General features: G+C 41.1%; 1 protein-coding gene across 6 annotated transcripts in view; it reads left to right on the top strand.

The window, feature by feature from the left end:
* LOC138854768 (uncharacterized) overlaps window positions 1–15,859 on the top strand; it is a 168,177-nt gene that overhangs the window by 106,438 nt on the left and 45,880 nt on the right. For 3 of the 6 annotated variants that reach the window (XM_070099721.1, XM_070099740.1, XM_070099736.1), the window contains one exon: window positions 8,584–8,641. The gene's annotated coding sequence lies outside the window, so the exon portion shown is untranslated. Of the gene's footprint in view, window positions 1–8,583; window positions 8,836–15,859 lie in introns of all 6 variants that reach the window. The other 3 variants (XM_070099717.1, XM_070099733.1, XM_070099728.1) reach the window with 1 other exon arrangement.

Here is a 15,859-nt window from a genome sequence, read left to right as displayed (position 1 = left end):
CTGTTCAGAAAAGACAAGCAGCAGTGGTGGCGAGTGAGAAAATTAAATTAATGTTAAGTGATGAATAGTTCACCTGCAGCGAACCTCCGCCGCCCCCCAGTGTGGAGAAATTTTCTCCAGGAGGGGGGTATCAGCCCCCTTCAGCCCCTTTCAGCCCTGAGGGGCCCAGACCTTTCAGAAGGGGCAAGCATCTTGTTTACTGCTACAGTGAGTAATTGATCACAGATGCCGTACGAGTATGCGACCTGTGGTCAACCGACCATTGCTCCTTGCAGTCCAGTGTTGCAGAGTGTATTTTAATAAGAGACAGTACATCTCTTACTTTAGCAGGACAATTAAGGAAAATCCTGCTCCCACTTCGTTACCATAGTAAAGATAGTGGACATTGTTGTCTATGCTTAAGACAGCAAGAATCAAACCTTCTGCTTTGCTTCATCGAGGAAGTGGCAAGGAAGCAAAAGGTACTAGGTCAGCTTTTTTTTTGTGCAAGGGGCAGTGACGGCATGGGGCGCTGTGGCATCTTCAGATTACTTTTGACTCTACTGAGAGTGACACTGACGCCAGGATAACCAACAAAGAACAACGATCTGTGCATTAGTGTGAACAAAGTGTCTCACAAAACACAATAAACACTTAAGAGAAGTGTGATCAGCTTCTCTTGTGATAACATTGTGAACAATAAAGACAAATCTTGTGGAACATAGTGTACCAGTGTGCGTTTTCTAGACAATGGAAGACGTGGACATCCAAGGACACTTCAGCTTCTATCAAGTCACCGATATCTGTCGAAGGTGTTGAGAACACCATAGCTCACGTTACAAAGAGCAAGGTATGTTACGAATTTCTTGTAGATCGGGGGATTGCGCAATTCTTGAGTCACAAGGAGTTTGTAATCAACCTATAATCGGCAGTAAGGTGTGGACTTTTGAGTCCAAACAAGTAGGTATTTCGTCAGCCATCATCGAATGAAATATGCTGACATAACACCCCCTAGGGGTAATTTATACTTACAAATTGTATCTCTTGACAGCCCAATGTTGTGATGGTTTCGACAGCTTCTAGACCTCGTCTGCAGGGGCGGCTGTGTAGACGATTTGCTGTCATTTATCAGCTAAGTGTTCATTATATATAGTTATAAATTATATCTTAGCTGGTAAGGCCAAAATTCTCAAAAGAGTTTGGTCGTGCTCGAACCGGATAAAGACCACACTGTGGTCCAAATATGTTGTACTACAGTGTACAAATAACCTATGAGCCAAGGTCCTTCGAAAAAAGCTGTAAAACTAGTGTTTTACAATATAAATCAGTATAAATGAGTCCCTTCAGACTCAATCACAGAGAATGGGCAGCCAAAAGAAAATGGGCGCTCACCCAGCGTTCACCCAAAAGAAAACGGGTGCTCACCCAGCGGACACCCAAAGAAAACGGGAGCTGGGTGACTCACCCACATCCTGCACCCACTGCTCCAATCTGGAGAAATTGCTGATTAAGACAACACCACCAAGTGATGATGTTTGTCGGAGTGTATATATATACACAGTGTTTATAATGTTTATAGACAGAAATTAAGAGACAAGATTGTGTTAAAGTTTGTTTCTTATAGATATACCTGTTATATTAAAGGAACTTATATATAAAGTGTAAGCTTTCAAATATATATTAACAGTGAAATTTATATATGTGTAAGTAATATTCACGTGTGATTTACAGTTATACAGTGACATTTATAGTGTATAGTGAATGAAGTGTATAACGTTATTTACGATTAATCATCGTGGTCAGACTGACACAGCAAACAAACTCAAGCCATAAACACCAGACACATGTACCCTGTACCCTTCATGGTCATTGACCCTGAGGTCAGTAGTGTCTGACTCGATTATTGCTGACTTAAGCATAACAAAAACTCAGCTGTCTATAGCAGTACAGTGTTTTTTAAACACTCTAAGTGTGGTGCTAGAATTTTCAGTATACCATTAAAATGGCTTGTTTGAAAACTCAGTTTCAGTCTTTACAGACTAAGATTACACAATTAGAAAATCTAATTTCAGTCTGCATAGGATTAACTCAAGATACAAACATAGATTTTGATGATCTTGAGGTCAAGTTTGGATTATTTACACAACGTATGAAAATAAGTAATTCAGACTATACACATTATGAAAATAAATTTCTTGAATCAGATCCATCTGAGGATGAAATTAAAAATGTTTTGGATACTTTTAGTGATCAACAATTAAGGTGGACAGGCTATCTGCCGTAAAACTCTGTCACAGAGACCTACTATAACTAGTGGGCAACCACCTGTTACACCTGTAACAACAAGTGTCCCATTACCAAGCTTACCTACATTGTCATTACCTATTTTCCAAGGTCATAATTATGAAGAATTCATTAGTGGTTTTCAATCCATAGTAAATTCACGAACTGACATAGACGAGATTGCTAAGTTCAATTATCTTAAATGTCTTGTGAAGGGAGAACCCTATGAACTGATTAAGTCATTTCCGGTGGTCAAAGGCAATTATCAAATAGCCTTACGTGTCTTAGCAGACAATTACTTCGATGCTGACAAGGCTAGAATTAGACATGCAGTCTTAATATCAAGCTTGAAGCCACCCAAACATTGTTATTCAGACTTACAGGCATTTAGAATCACATTAGACAATAGTCTCATATCTCTAGGTGCTAAATATGACCTAAGACAATGTGATTGGTTTATCAGTGGTATTGTACAAGATAAGTTGTCACCACAAACTATTGAACGATTAAATATTATGTTCAATAAACGCTATTTCACTTGTGAGGAAATTAGCAATGGTTTACAAACAATAGTTTCATGCATGCAAGCAATGAGACAAGATGAAAAATCCACAAATCCAGTGGATAATAAACCTTCAACTCAGTATAAAAAGAGTATACCTACTCCCACTAAACCACATAATGGGAAATCCCATATAGGCATTTATCAAGCTGTGAATACAATAGACAGTAAACAGACTGTCATACATAAACGTACTCCAAAATGTGTACTTTGTGATGGAACACATTGGGCACAGTATTGTATTCAATACACATCAATGGAGGCATGTAAACAACGTATTCATCAGCTGAAAAGATGCATCAAGTGTTTAGGTGAACACAAGGGAGGAAAATGCTCACTGAAGAAGTGTTTTAAATGCAAGGGTATGCATCATACAGCATTATGCCCAAATACTTTTGCTGAACAGCAGCAGACTTCCACAGAATCAGGAAGTCAACAAGCAACAGCATTAAATGTGAGAGATAAGTTTAAAGCAACTGCTCTCCCGATAGCTCGAGTTGAGTTATCTAATAAATTACACAAAACCAATGTGCTAACACTATTTGATCAAGGCTCACAAAGGTCCTTCATAAAAAGATCAGTGTTGCAGAAACTGAATAAACAACCCTATGCCAAAATACAGTTAGATATAGCTGTTTTTTTCCACAATTCTGGTAAACAGACATATGACCTAGCCAGAATCACTGTTGGTCTAGGAAACAGGAAAAAGACAGTAGAAGCTGTGGTAGTAGATGATTTGCCTAAGTCTGTGCAGATCCAGGGATTAAAAGAAACAGTTGCAGCACTGAAAGCAGCTAAGGTCAAGTTAGCCTGTCCTGACATACAGACGGACACAATTAGTCCAATTGATTTAATCATTGGAAGTGATTATTATCACTGTTTTGTGCAAAATATAGTAAGTAAACATGATGTTCACTTGCTGAAAACATGAGGAGGCCACATGATATGTGGTCCCATTCCCTCTCAAAGTGGGAAAGAAGCTGATATTGATTCAGTGGAAAATGCACTAGTTACGAGAATAACCGCTGATCATGTACCACAGCAAAAATTATCATTACTGGAAGAAATGAATGAACCAGTTGATAAGTTGTGGGATTTAGATGCGATAGGTATTGATGTAAATAAACCAAGCCCACAAGAGTCTCAGACTTATAACCAATATTTGGACACTGTCAAATATAAAGATGGACAGTATTGGGTTAGGTTACCATGGAAATTAAATCCACCACATCTGCCTAGCAATTATCGCATGGCTTTCGGACAGATGAAAGCACAAATACATGAGCTCAGGAAGAATCCAGAGCTACTGACTGTCTATGATAATATCATACAAGAACAGTTGGACAATAAATTCATTGAGGAAATAGTCGAAGATAAGTTGAAGACAGAAGCTCATTATCTCCCGCACCATGGAGTCAGAAAAGATTCTGAAACCACTCCACTACGTGTTGTATAAAATTGCAGCGCACGTGCAAATAAAGATGTAGCAAGTCTTAATGACTGTCTGATGACCGGACCCTCACTAACTGAGAAGCTTGGAGACGTGCTTATGAAATTTCGCACAAACCCATATGCCTACACGGCTGATATTTCCAAGGCTTTCTTAAGAGTAGGACTACAAGAAATAGATAGAGATTATACTCGATTCTTGTGGCCTGAAAATCCACATGATCCTCAAAGTCCTGTGAAAACTTATCGTTTCAAATCAGTATTATTTGGTGCAACATCCTCTCCATTCTTACTAGAAGCTACTCTAAATACACATTTGAAGAAATCTGAAAGTCCCTTCAAAGAAATCTTAAAGAAAAGTTTCTATGTGGACAATCTTCAAGGTACTGTGAATAAAGAGGATGATTTGAAATCCTTATACAGAGAAGCTAACAAGGAGATGAAAGAAGCAAATATGCCTCTAAGGATGTGGAATACAAATTCAAAGCAATTAAGGGAACTTATCAAAGAAGATTTCCCTGAAACTGAAATTCCTGATTGCAACAATATGCTGGGACTTAATTGGAACACACAGGAAGATACTTTGAGTCTCAAAAGGATAAATAATAAATCATGCAGTACACTCACTAAACGTAGTTTACTGTCAGAGGTATCACAATGTTTTGATCCTCTAGGACTCGTCTCACCAATTACCATAAAGGGTAAAATGCTTATGCAAGATGCATGGAAACTCAAAATTGGATGGGATGAGAACTTGCCTCTAGAAATGAGTCAAGCATGGGATGAAATATCCAAGGAGTTTAAACAACTTCATCAAATTAAATTTCCCAGACAAATAGGTCAAGAGGGAAACAATTACACATTACATGTGTTCTGTGATGCGTCAACCAGAGGTTATGGGGCTGTAGCTTACATGAGTAATGCTGAAGGAAGTACACTAATTACTTCAAAGGCCAGGGTAGCACCCTTGAAGGTCAGAACAGTACCACAATTGGAACTGACAGCACTCTATGTAGGTACAAAATTAGCTGTCTATCTCAACAAAGTACTTGATCATCTCACTATTGAGAAAACCGTGATCTGGAGTGATAATGAGGCAGTTCTCCAGTGGTTAAGAAATAATAAGAGTAAGTTGATCTATGTACAGAACAGAGTAGCAGAAATAAAAGAGATGCAGAGAGATTATCTCTTTCTCCACGTCTCTACCCAAGAGAATCCAGCTGACATGTTGTCACGTGGTGTCCCACTCAAGAAATTTGTGAATAATAAATTATGGCTCCACGGACCGAACTGGCTCTCTAATGAAAATAACTGGCCTCAGCAAAAAGCTCACATTATGCCAGAAGAAACAGTCTGCTTGAACACAGCAGAAATAAGTTGTGTAAATACTGCAGACACAACAGAAATAGTCATTGATGGATCTAAATACTCATCTTTGGGTAAACTCTTAAGAGTTACAGCTCTTGTCTTTAAATTCATTAAAGGAATAAAACCTGATTATGAATGTCTTGAACCCATTAAATACTGGGTGAAACTAATACAGAAAGATGTTTTCTCTACAGAATATAAATTTCTAGAAACACAAGATAAATCCCCAAAGAAACCTGTTATGATTAATTCTTTAGGACTTTATCTCGACTCAGAAAAGATTATAAGATGTCGAGGAAGAATTCATAATTCTTCACTACCTAAAGAAGCCATACATCCAATATTGATCCCCAAGAATCATTGGCTAACAAAACTGATTGTGCAAAACGCCCACAGTAACGTGTTACATGGTGGGGTAGCTGACACACTTTGTCATATACGACAATCCTACTGGATACCTCAAGGTCGACAAAGTGTGAAAAAACAAATAAAGGACTGTATTACTTGTCGTCACTACGATATGCGAGTATGTCAGTATCCAGGTCCACCTCCATATCCCTCTGAAAGAGTTTGTCATATCACTCCATTTGAGGTGACAGGTGTAGATTATACTGGACCAATAATTTTAACCAAAACAGTTGACAAAGTTCCCATCAAGGATCAACGCAGATGTCATTGGAGATACATTCCTCCTAAATCTCCATGGCACGGCGGATTTTATGAAAGAATGATCGGCATTGTAAAGCGTTGTTTAAGGAAGACTCTTCATCGTCAGAGAATAGACTTAGAAGAATTCCGTACAGTTGTGACTGAAATAGAAAATAGAGTCAACAACAGACCTCTAACTTATGTTACCGATGATCTGGACAATTTAGAAGTGTTAAGTCGTGTGGATGTTGTTGTAGGGGTGGATGTTGTTGTAGGGGTGGATGTGGTTGTAGGGCTGGATATTCTTGTAGGGGTGGAAGTTGTTGTAGGGGTGGATGTTGTTGTAGGGGTGGATGTTGTTGTAGGATTGGATATGGTTGTAGTCGTGGCTGTGGTTGTAGGGGTGGATGTTGTAGGGGTTGATGTGGTTGTAGGGGTGGATGTGGTTGTAGGGGTGGATGTGGTTGTATGGGTGGCTGTGGTTGTAGGGGTGGATGTTGTAGGGGTTGATGTGGTTGTAGGGGTGGATGTGGTTGTAGGGGTGGATGTTGTTGTAGGGGAGGATGTTGTTGCAGGTGTGGATGTTGTTGCAAGGGTGGATGTTGTTGTAAGGGTGGATGTTGTTGTAGGGGTGGATGTGGTTGTAGGGGTGGCTGTGGTTGTAGGGGTGGCTGTGGTTGTAGGGGTTGATGTGGTTGTAGGGGTGGATGTGGTTGTAGGGGTAGATGTTGTTGTAGGGGAGGATGTTGCAGGGGTGGATGTTGTTGCAAGGGTGGCTGTTGTTGTAGGGGTGGATGTGGTTGTAGGGGTGGATGTGGTTGTAGGGGTGGATGTTGTAGGGGTTGATATGGGTGTAGGGGTGGATGTGGTTGTAGGGGTGGATGTTGTAGGGGAGGATGTTGTTGTAGGGATGGATGTTGTAAGGGTGGATGTTGTTGTAGGGGTGAATGTTGTTGTAGGGGTGGATGTGGTTGTAGGTGTGGATGTGGTTGCATGGGTGGATGTGGTTGTAGGGGTGGATGTGGTTGTAGGGGAGGATGTTGTTGTAGAGGTGGATGTGGTTGTAGGGGTGGATGTGGTTGTAGGGGTGGATGTGGTTGTAGGGGTGGATGTTGTTGTGTGGGTGGATGTGGTTGTAGGGGTGGATGTGGTTGTAAGGGTGGATGTTGTTGTATGGCTGGATGATGATGTAGGGATGGATGTTGTTGTAGGGGTGAATGTTGTTGTAGGGGGTGGATGTTGTAGGGGTGGATGTTGTAGGGGGTGGATGTTGTAGGGGTGGATGTTGTTGTAAGGGTGGATGTGGTTGTAGGGGGTGGATGTGGTTGTAGGGGTGGATGTTGTAGGGGGTGGATGTTGTTGTAGTGGTGGATGTGGTTGTAGGGGTGGATGTTGTAGGGGTGGATGTTGTTGTAGGGGTGGATGTGGTTGTAGGGGGTGGATGTGGTTGTAGGGGTGGATGTTGTAGAGGGTGGATGTTGCAGGGTTGGATGTTGTTGTAGGGGTGGATGTGGTTGTAGGTGTGGATGTTGTAGGGGTGGATGTGGTTGTAGGTGTGGATGTTGTAGGGGTGGATGTGGTTGTAGGGGTGGATGTGGTTGTAGGTGTGGACGTTGTAGGGGTGGATGTAGTTGTAGGTGTGGATGTTGTAGGGGTGGATGTGGTTGTAGGCGTGGATGTTGTAGGGGTGGATGTGGTTGTAGGTGTGGATGTTGTAGGGGTGGATGTAGTTGTAGGTGTGGATGTTGTAGGGGTGGATGTGGTTGTAGGGGTGGATGTGGTTGTAAGGGCGGATGTGGTTGTAGGGGTGGATGTGGTTGTAAGGGCGGATGTGGTTGTAGGGGTTGAAGGGACGGGTCATAACACGTTCGACTCCAACTTCAGAGGTGAATGTGAATCCCGTATGGGATGTACAGCGCCTGGGGAATGAGAATCAGAATCCATCCTAGGAAGCGGAAAAACACTTCAATTCCTTGGATCAAGAGCCCTCATCGGCAACAAAGGACAATTAATAATAAGTAATAAAAAATATTTATAATTGTGTAAATCTCCAGAAGGATTTATAGATGTTTTTTTTTTTTTAATTTATATTGTAACCCTAATTTATATAGTTAAAACAATTTTCTTAGAATATTAGATAAAAGTTAAGACAAGTGTTAAATGCACTCGTAATAATCCTCTATTGTTCCTATTTCTTAGTCTATCTGTACAAGTTCTCTTCAGGTCCTCCCCTCTATTCAAGGAGGCCTTGTGCCTTAACACCCTTATAATAACTAAGTCATTCACTCACACAGGGCAGAGAGTGGATCTAGTAGCCAGGAGCTGTGAATCGACCCCTACAACCACAAATAGGTGAGTACACACACAGCCTCAAAGTTGTCAGGAAGTGGAACAATCTGGAGATTGAAGTAGTGGAGGCAGGATCCATACGTAGCTGTAAGATGAGGTACAACAAGACTCATGAAGCAGGGAGAGAGTGAACCTAGTTGTGATTAGCAACGAGGCCGGACCAGGAGCTGTGAATTGACCCTTGCAACCACAGATAGGTGAGTACTGATTAGTTAGTGCCCTATTTCACACAAAGCAGGCCAAGTGTATCGACAAGTGCCTTTGTACGCTCACACTCTCCCTTGATGATAATTCTACAATTCTTTATTGTCCTTCATATATAAGTGAAGTGTGTATACAAGAATTCACGAGGGGCCGTTCCTGCCTTACTGATTTACTTTATTCAATAGAGCTTTTGAGGCCGTTGATCATGATAGAGAATTCGATATTGTTTATTTGGATTTTAGTAAGGCTTTTGATAGAGTACCGCACCAGAGACTGTTAAAGAAAGTGGCAGCTCATGGCATTGGGAAAAAGTGCTGTCATAGGTCGAGTCATGGCTCACCAATAGGAAGCAGAGTGTGTGCGTACATGGGGTTAAATCTGAGTGGGAATCTGTAACAAGTGGCGTTCCAAAGGGGTTAGTTTTAGGCTCATTGTTGTTTATAATATATATCAATGACCTTGACGAGACAATTACTAGTGATATGAGCAAATTCGCTCAAGAATGCCAGATTATCTGAAACACGGAAGGAAGGCAAACCAGGGAAGTGGAAAATATTGAGCTAAAGTTAAAGAACTCGTACAGGATCCAGGAGAGTCAAGAGGAGCTAAAAGCGATTAGTGAAATTGAAAGAAATTGGAAATATTTCTTTTCATGTGCCAAAAACAAGGCAAAACCACTTCTAGTATAGGGCCCCTGCTCAGACAAGACAGATCCTACACAGATTCAAATTCAAATTCAAAGTTTATTCTCTATAAAGATTACAATGTTGAATTTACAGAATTTGGTTGTTGTGTGGTTTACATGTAGTTAAATAATGATTACAGAGTGTACCACTAGAACGCCTAGCATGGCTAGGCATTTCGGGCAGACTTAGTTTAATTCTTTGTTTTAAAATATTACAAATTATGAGGTAAGTTGGTACTATGGCTAAGTGACTAAATACTAGTTTGTGAGTTTAGCAATGTGAATGCTTTTGTTTTGGCACAGTACATAGTTTAAGTATTGGAGTATCATAGGATTCATTATTTTAAGATTGAGATTAATATTTCTGTTTATGGTCAAATGGGTGAGTGAGTGTAAGTGTGAACCACAAGGTGGTATTCGTGTAGTTAGTTGATGGGGTGTATCTAGGAGATAAGATGTTTTCTAATGGTAGTTTTGAAGGTGATGAATGTGTCTGCAGTTCTAGAGTTCTCAGGTAGGGTGTTCCAGATTTTAGGGCCTTTGACATACATTGAATTTTTGTAAAGGTTTAGTCGGACACGGGGAATGTCGTAGAGATGTTTGTGTCTGGTGTTATGCCTGTGGGTTCTGTCACAACTATCAAGAAAGCGTTTTAGGTCAAGGTTGATATTGGAGTTTAAGGTCCTGTAGATGTAGATTGCACAGTAGTAAGTGTGGATGTACTGAACAGGGAGTAAGTTTAGATCTATGAAGAGTGGGGGGGGGGGTGTTGCCAGGGATGGAATTTAGTGATTATTCTTACTGCAGCTTTTTGTTGGGTTATTATTGGCTTTAGGTGTGTTGCTGCAGTTGATCCCCAAGCACAAATAGCATAGGTGAGGTATGGATAAATAAGTGAGTGGTATAGTGTGAGAAGGGCATTTTGCGGCACGTAGTATCGTATCTTGGAGAGGATCCAAACTGTTTTGGATACTTTTTTGGTTATGTGTTGGATATGGGTGCTGAAATTCAGGTTGTTGTCAAGGTATAGGCCTAGGAATTTGCCCTCATTATGTCTGGTAATTAGAGTGTTGTCGATCTTAATGTTAATTTGTGCATCTCCTGTTCTGCTACCAAACATAATATAGTAGGTTTTGTCAGTGTTAAGCGTAAGTTTATTGGCTGTCATCTAAGTCGATATTTTGATCAGCTCCTCGTTAACAATGGTGTTGAGGGTGGCAAGATTAGGGTGAGAGATGACATAAGTCGTGTCGTCAGCAAAGAGAATGGGTTTCAGGTGTTGGGATACGTTTGGAAGATCATTGATGTATATGAGGAAGAGCAGGGGACCAAGGACACTTCCCTGCGGAACTCCAGTATCAAGTGGCCGTGTTGTTGATGCTGTGTCTTTAATGGTGACATACTGATACCTATTAGTAAGGTAAGATTTGAAATAAGCAAGCGCATGGCCTCTTATACCGTAATGGTCAAGTTTGTGGAGTAGGATGTCATGGTCTACTGTGTCAAAAGCTTTTCTTAGGTCAATAAAAATTCCTAGTGGATATTCCTTATTTTCCAATGCTGTGTAAAGCAGATCTAGCATTTTTATGATTGCATCATTAGTGCTTTTATTTTTCCTGAATCCAAATTGGCAGGGGTTGAGTATGTTTCGTGTTGTTATAAATGAATATAGTCTCCTGTGCACGAGTTTCTCAAAGATTTTGGATAGCAATGGTAAGTTTGATATTGGCCTATAGTTGTTTAAGTCTGTAGGGTCACCACCTTTATGTATTGGTGTAACCCTTGCCATCTTGAGTAGTTTCGGGAAGGTGCTAGTTTCTAGTGACTTGTTAAAAAGTAATGAAATAGCATGCGAAAGGATATGGGCCGCTCGCTTGTACAGTAATGGTGGGACATTAGACAGATTCCCTGAGTTGTTTTTAAGTGACTTTATAATCTCGGTGACTTCGGAGGGCTCAGTTGGTGCAAGATAGAAGGAATTTGGGAAATTCCCATCTAGGTAGTCCCCGGCATGGGCATTGGTATGTGGAATTTTATTTGCGAGATTAGATCCTATGGTTGAGAAGAAGTCGTTTATCTTGTTAGCTGTGTCAGTGGGATGTAGTGGTGTTTCATTAGGTTTAGTTAGGACAATATTCTTGTTTTTTTTTCAGTTTGTGGGTCCCTAGAATCTGAGAGAGTGTTTTCCAGGTTTTTTTTATATCTCCTCTAGTGTCTGTGAATCTACTGGAGTAGTAGAGTTGTTTGGCTTTCTTTATTACTTTGGTGAGAACTGATTACCTGGAGTTTACCTGGAGAGAGTTCCGGGGGTCAACGCCCCCGCGGCCCGGTCTGTGACCAGGCCTCCTGGTGGGTCAGAGCCTGATCAACCAGGCTGTTGCTGCTGGCTGCACGCAAACCAACGTACGAGCCACAGCCCGGCTGATCAGGAACTGACTTTAGGTGCTTGTCCAGTGCCAGCTTGAAGACTGCCAGGGGTCTGTTGGTAATCCCCCTTATGTGTGCTGGGAGGCAGTTGAACAGTCTCGGGCCCCTGACACTTATTGTATGGTCTCTTAACGTGCTAGTGACACCCCTGCTTTTCATTGGGGGGATGGTGCATCGTCTGCCAAGTCTTTTGCTTTCGTAGCGAGTGATTTTCGTGTGCAAGTTCGGTACTAGTCCCTCTAGGATTTTCCAGGTGTATATAATCATGTATCTCTCCCTCCTGCATTCCAGGGAATACAGGTTTAGGAACCTCAAGCGCTCCCAGTAATTGAGGTGTTTTATCTCCGTTATGCGTGCCGTGAAAGTTCTCTGTACATTTTCTAGGTCGGCAATTTCACCTGCCTTGAAAGGTGCTGTTAGTGTGCAGCAATATTCCAGCCTAGATAGAACAAGTGACCTGAAGAGTGTCATCATGGGCTTGGGCTCCATCCTGTCATCTTTCTAGCAGATGCGATTGATACAATGTTATGGTCCTTGAAGGTGAGATCCTCCAACATGATCACTCCCAGGTCTTTGACGTTGGTGTTTCGTTCTATTTTGTGGCCAGAATTTGTTTTGTACTCTGATGAAGATTTAATTTCCTCATGTTTACCATATCTGAGTAATTGAAATTTCTCATCGTTGAACTTCATATTGTTTTCTGCAGCCCACTGAAAGATTTGGTTGATGTCCGCCTGGAGCCTTGCAGTGTCTGCAATGGAAGACACTGTCATGCAGATTCGGGTGTCATCTGCAAAGGAAGACACGGTGCTGTGGCTGACATCCTTGTCTATGTCGGATATGAGGATGAGGAACAAGATGGGAGCGAGTACTGTGCCTTGTGGAACAGAGCTTTTCACCGTAGCTGCCTCGGACTTTACTCTGTTGACGACTACTCTCTGTGTTCTGTTAGTGAGGAAATTATAGATCCATCGACCGACTTTTCCTGTTATTCCTTTAGCACGCATTTTGTGCGCTATTACGCCATGGTCACACTTGTCGAAGGCTTTTGCAAAGTCTGTATATATTACATCTGCATTCTTTTTGTCTTCTAGTGCATTTAGGACCTTGTCGTAGTGATCCAATAGTTGAGACAGACAGGAGCGACCTGTTCTAAACCCATGTTGCCCTGGGTTGTGTAACTGATGGGTTTCTAGATGGGTGGTGATCTTGCTTCTTAGGACCCTTTCAAAGATTTTTATGATATGGGATGTTAGTGCTATTGGTCTGTAGTTCTTTGCTGTTGCTTTACTGCCCCCTTTGTGGAGTGGGGCTATGTCTGTTGTTTTTAGTAACTGTGGGACGACCCCCGTGTCCATGCATAGTCCATGAATAGTGTTTAAGAATATCTTTGTGTATTAAGCCCTGTCTATATTGCTTTTCATATTGGTGTTTCTTGTCAATGGATTTCAGAATGGTACTGGTTAGCCATGGGCAACCAAGCCGTTTGTTTGTGATCTGTTTCGTTTTTATAGGACAATGTTTGTTGTATAGTCTAAGTAATTTGTTAAGAAAAATGTCTGTCCAGTCATCAATACCATTGGCCTTGGAGAATTCTGTAGGCCAGTCAACAATCTCTAGGTCAGCTGTGAACTTCCTTATTGAGGCCTCATCATGGAGTCTAAAAGAGACTTTGTTGAATTCAAGTGGTGGTTTACTAATGTTTGTCAGGAGGAAGGTAGGGTAGTGGTCTGTAGTGCTATCTGTGATTATCCCTGATTTAAGGGGGGCTAGTATATTGGTCCATATGTGGTCTATTATGGTTGCACTTGTCTCAGTGAGCCTGGTTGGTTTAGTTATTGTTGGTATGAGAAGTGTGTTGTTCATATTGTTGATGAAATCAGTTACAGGCTGATCATCTAGTAAGCCAAGGTTGATGTTGAAGTCTCCAGCTAAGAGAGGGTGGTGCTTATTCATTTGTCTGTTTGTTATTAGTGACTTTAATTTCTCACTGAAATTTGGGATGTTTGTGTGAGGTATCCGGTAAATGGCACCGATTGTTATAGGTGTCTTAAGGTTTTTTACAGTAAAATTAGCAAAAATGTATTCCCCATATTCATCACTAAAGCAAGTGGTGCTAATACAAGATAATTGGTTAGAGTAATAGATTGCAATACCACCCCCAACTTGGTTTGGTCTGCAGTTGTGAATTGCTGTGTATCCTGGTAGAGGGTAGATATCTATTGTGTCCTGCTTAAGCCAGGTCTCAGTAAGAATAATGCAGGAGAAGGGTGTCTTTAGTGATTCAAGGAGTGCCAGGAGGTCATCATAGTATTTACTTAAGGACCTGATGTTGTAGTTAAGTACTGATAGACTTTTAGCATTGTTTAGGATAGTGCTGGCTTGTGTTGCTGTGTAATAAAGGCAGTTACTTTCCAATAGGTTTTGATTGGGTGTCAGATTATGGAGGTTTAGATCAGGGTCAAAGTGATCAATCATCTTCTAGGTTTAAATTATGGTTATTTATATCCTGAGTTGTGTGTTGAGTTCTAGTACTGATATCTGTAGTGGTGGTGAGTGAGATACTGAAATCTCAATATGACTGTGTTTAGAGAGCCACTAATCAGTCTAAAGATAGACAATCCAAACAACTTTTTCATGAATGAGCCTCCAAACCCTGCAAATGCATGCCAGATTTCTGACATAACCCTAACTCCACTAGACTTCGAGAAAGCCATGGACGACATGCTCATGCACTCAGCCCCAGGCCCAGACTTGTGGAACTCTGTGTTCATTAAGAACTGCAAGAAACCCCTCTCAAGGGCCCTAAGTATACTATGGAGAAGGAACATAGACACAGGTGAGATTCCACAGTCACTAAAAACAACAGATATAGCCCCACTCCATAAAGGTGGCAGCAAAGCAATAGCTAAGAAATATAGACCAATAGCTTTAACGTCCCACATCATAAAAATCTTTGAAAAAGTTCTAAGAAGCAGGATAGCAAACCACTTGGACTCCCAAAAATTGCAGAATCCAGGGCAATGGTTTCAGAGCAGGTCGCTCCTGCCTCTCGCAACTATTGGACCACTTTGATATAGCCTTAGATGCACTGGAAAATAAACAGAATGTAGATGTAGTATACTACAGAGATTTTACAAAAGTGTTTGACAAGTGCGATCATGGTGTAATAGCACACAAAATGAGTACTAAAGGGATAACGCAAAGTAGGCAGATGGATCTTCAACTTTCTAACCTATCAGAGACAAGGAGTAGTGGTAAACAGTTAAATCTGAAGCTGCCATAATGAAGAGCTCTGTTCCACAAGGTACAGTATTCGCCCCTATCCTGTTCCTCATTCTCATATCAGACATAGACAGAGATGTAAACCATAGCACTGTATCATCCTTTGCAGATGATACTAGGATCTGCACAAGAGTGTCATCCATTGAGGACAGCAAATCTCCAAGAAGATATAAACCAACTTTTCCAATGGGCAGCAGAGAACAATATGATGTTCAGTGAAGACAAATTCCAACTACTCCGTTATGGAAAACTGGAGGAAATCATAGCTAGGACTGAGTATACTACAAACTCTAATCACACAATAGAGCAGAAAAGTAATGAAAAAGACCTTGGTGTGGTAATGTCTGATGACCTCTCACCTTCAAGGACCACAACAATGCCACTATCACATATGCGAGGAAACTGATAAGATGGATAATGAGAACATTCAAGACAAGAGATGCTAAGCCAATGATGATCCTTTTTAAATGGCTTGTTCTCTCTAGGTTGGAATACTGCTGTACATTAGCATCCCCATTCAAGGCAGGTGAAATTGCAGATTAGAGAATATACAGAGAACCTTTACTGCACGTATAAGTTCCATCAAACACCTTAACTACTAGGAACGCTTGGAAGCACTT

The sequence above is a fragment of the Cherax quadricarinatus genome, chromosome 5 (assembly GCF_038502225.1).
Source record: "Cherax quadricarinatus isolate ZL_2023a chromosome 5, ASM3850222v1, whole genome shotgun sequence".
In the NCBI taxonomy this organism is placed as follows: domain Eukaryota; kingdom Metazoa; phylum Arthropoda; class Malacostraca; order Decapoda; family Parastacidae; genus Cherax; species Cherax quadricarinatus.
Note: the sequence above shows the minus strand (reverse complement) of the source record. Positions and strands in the feature narration are given on the sequence as shown.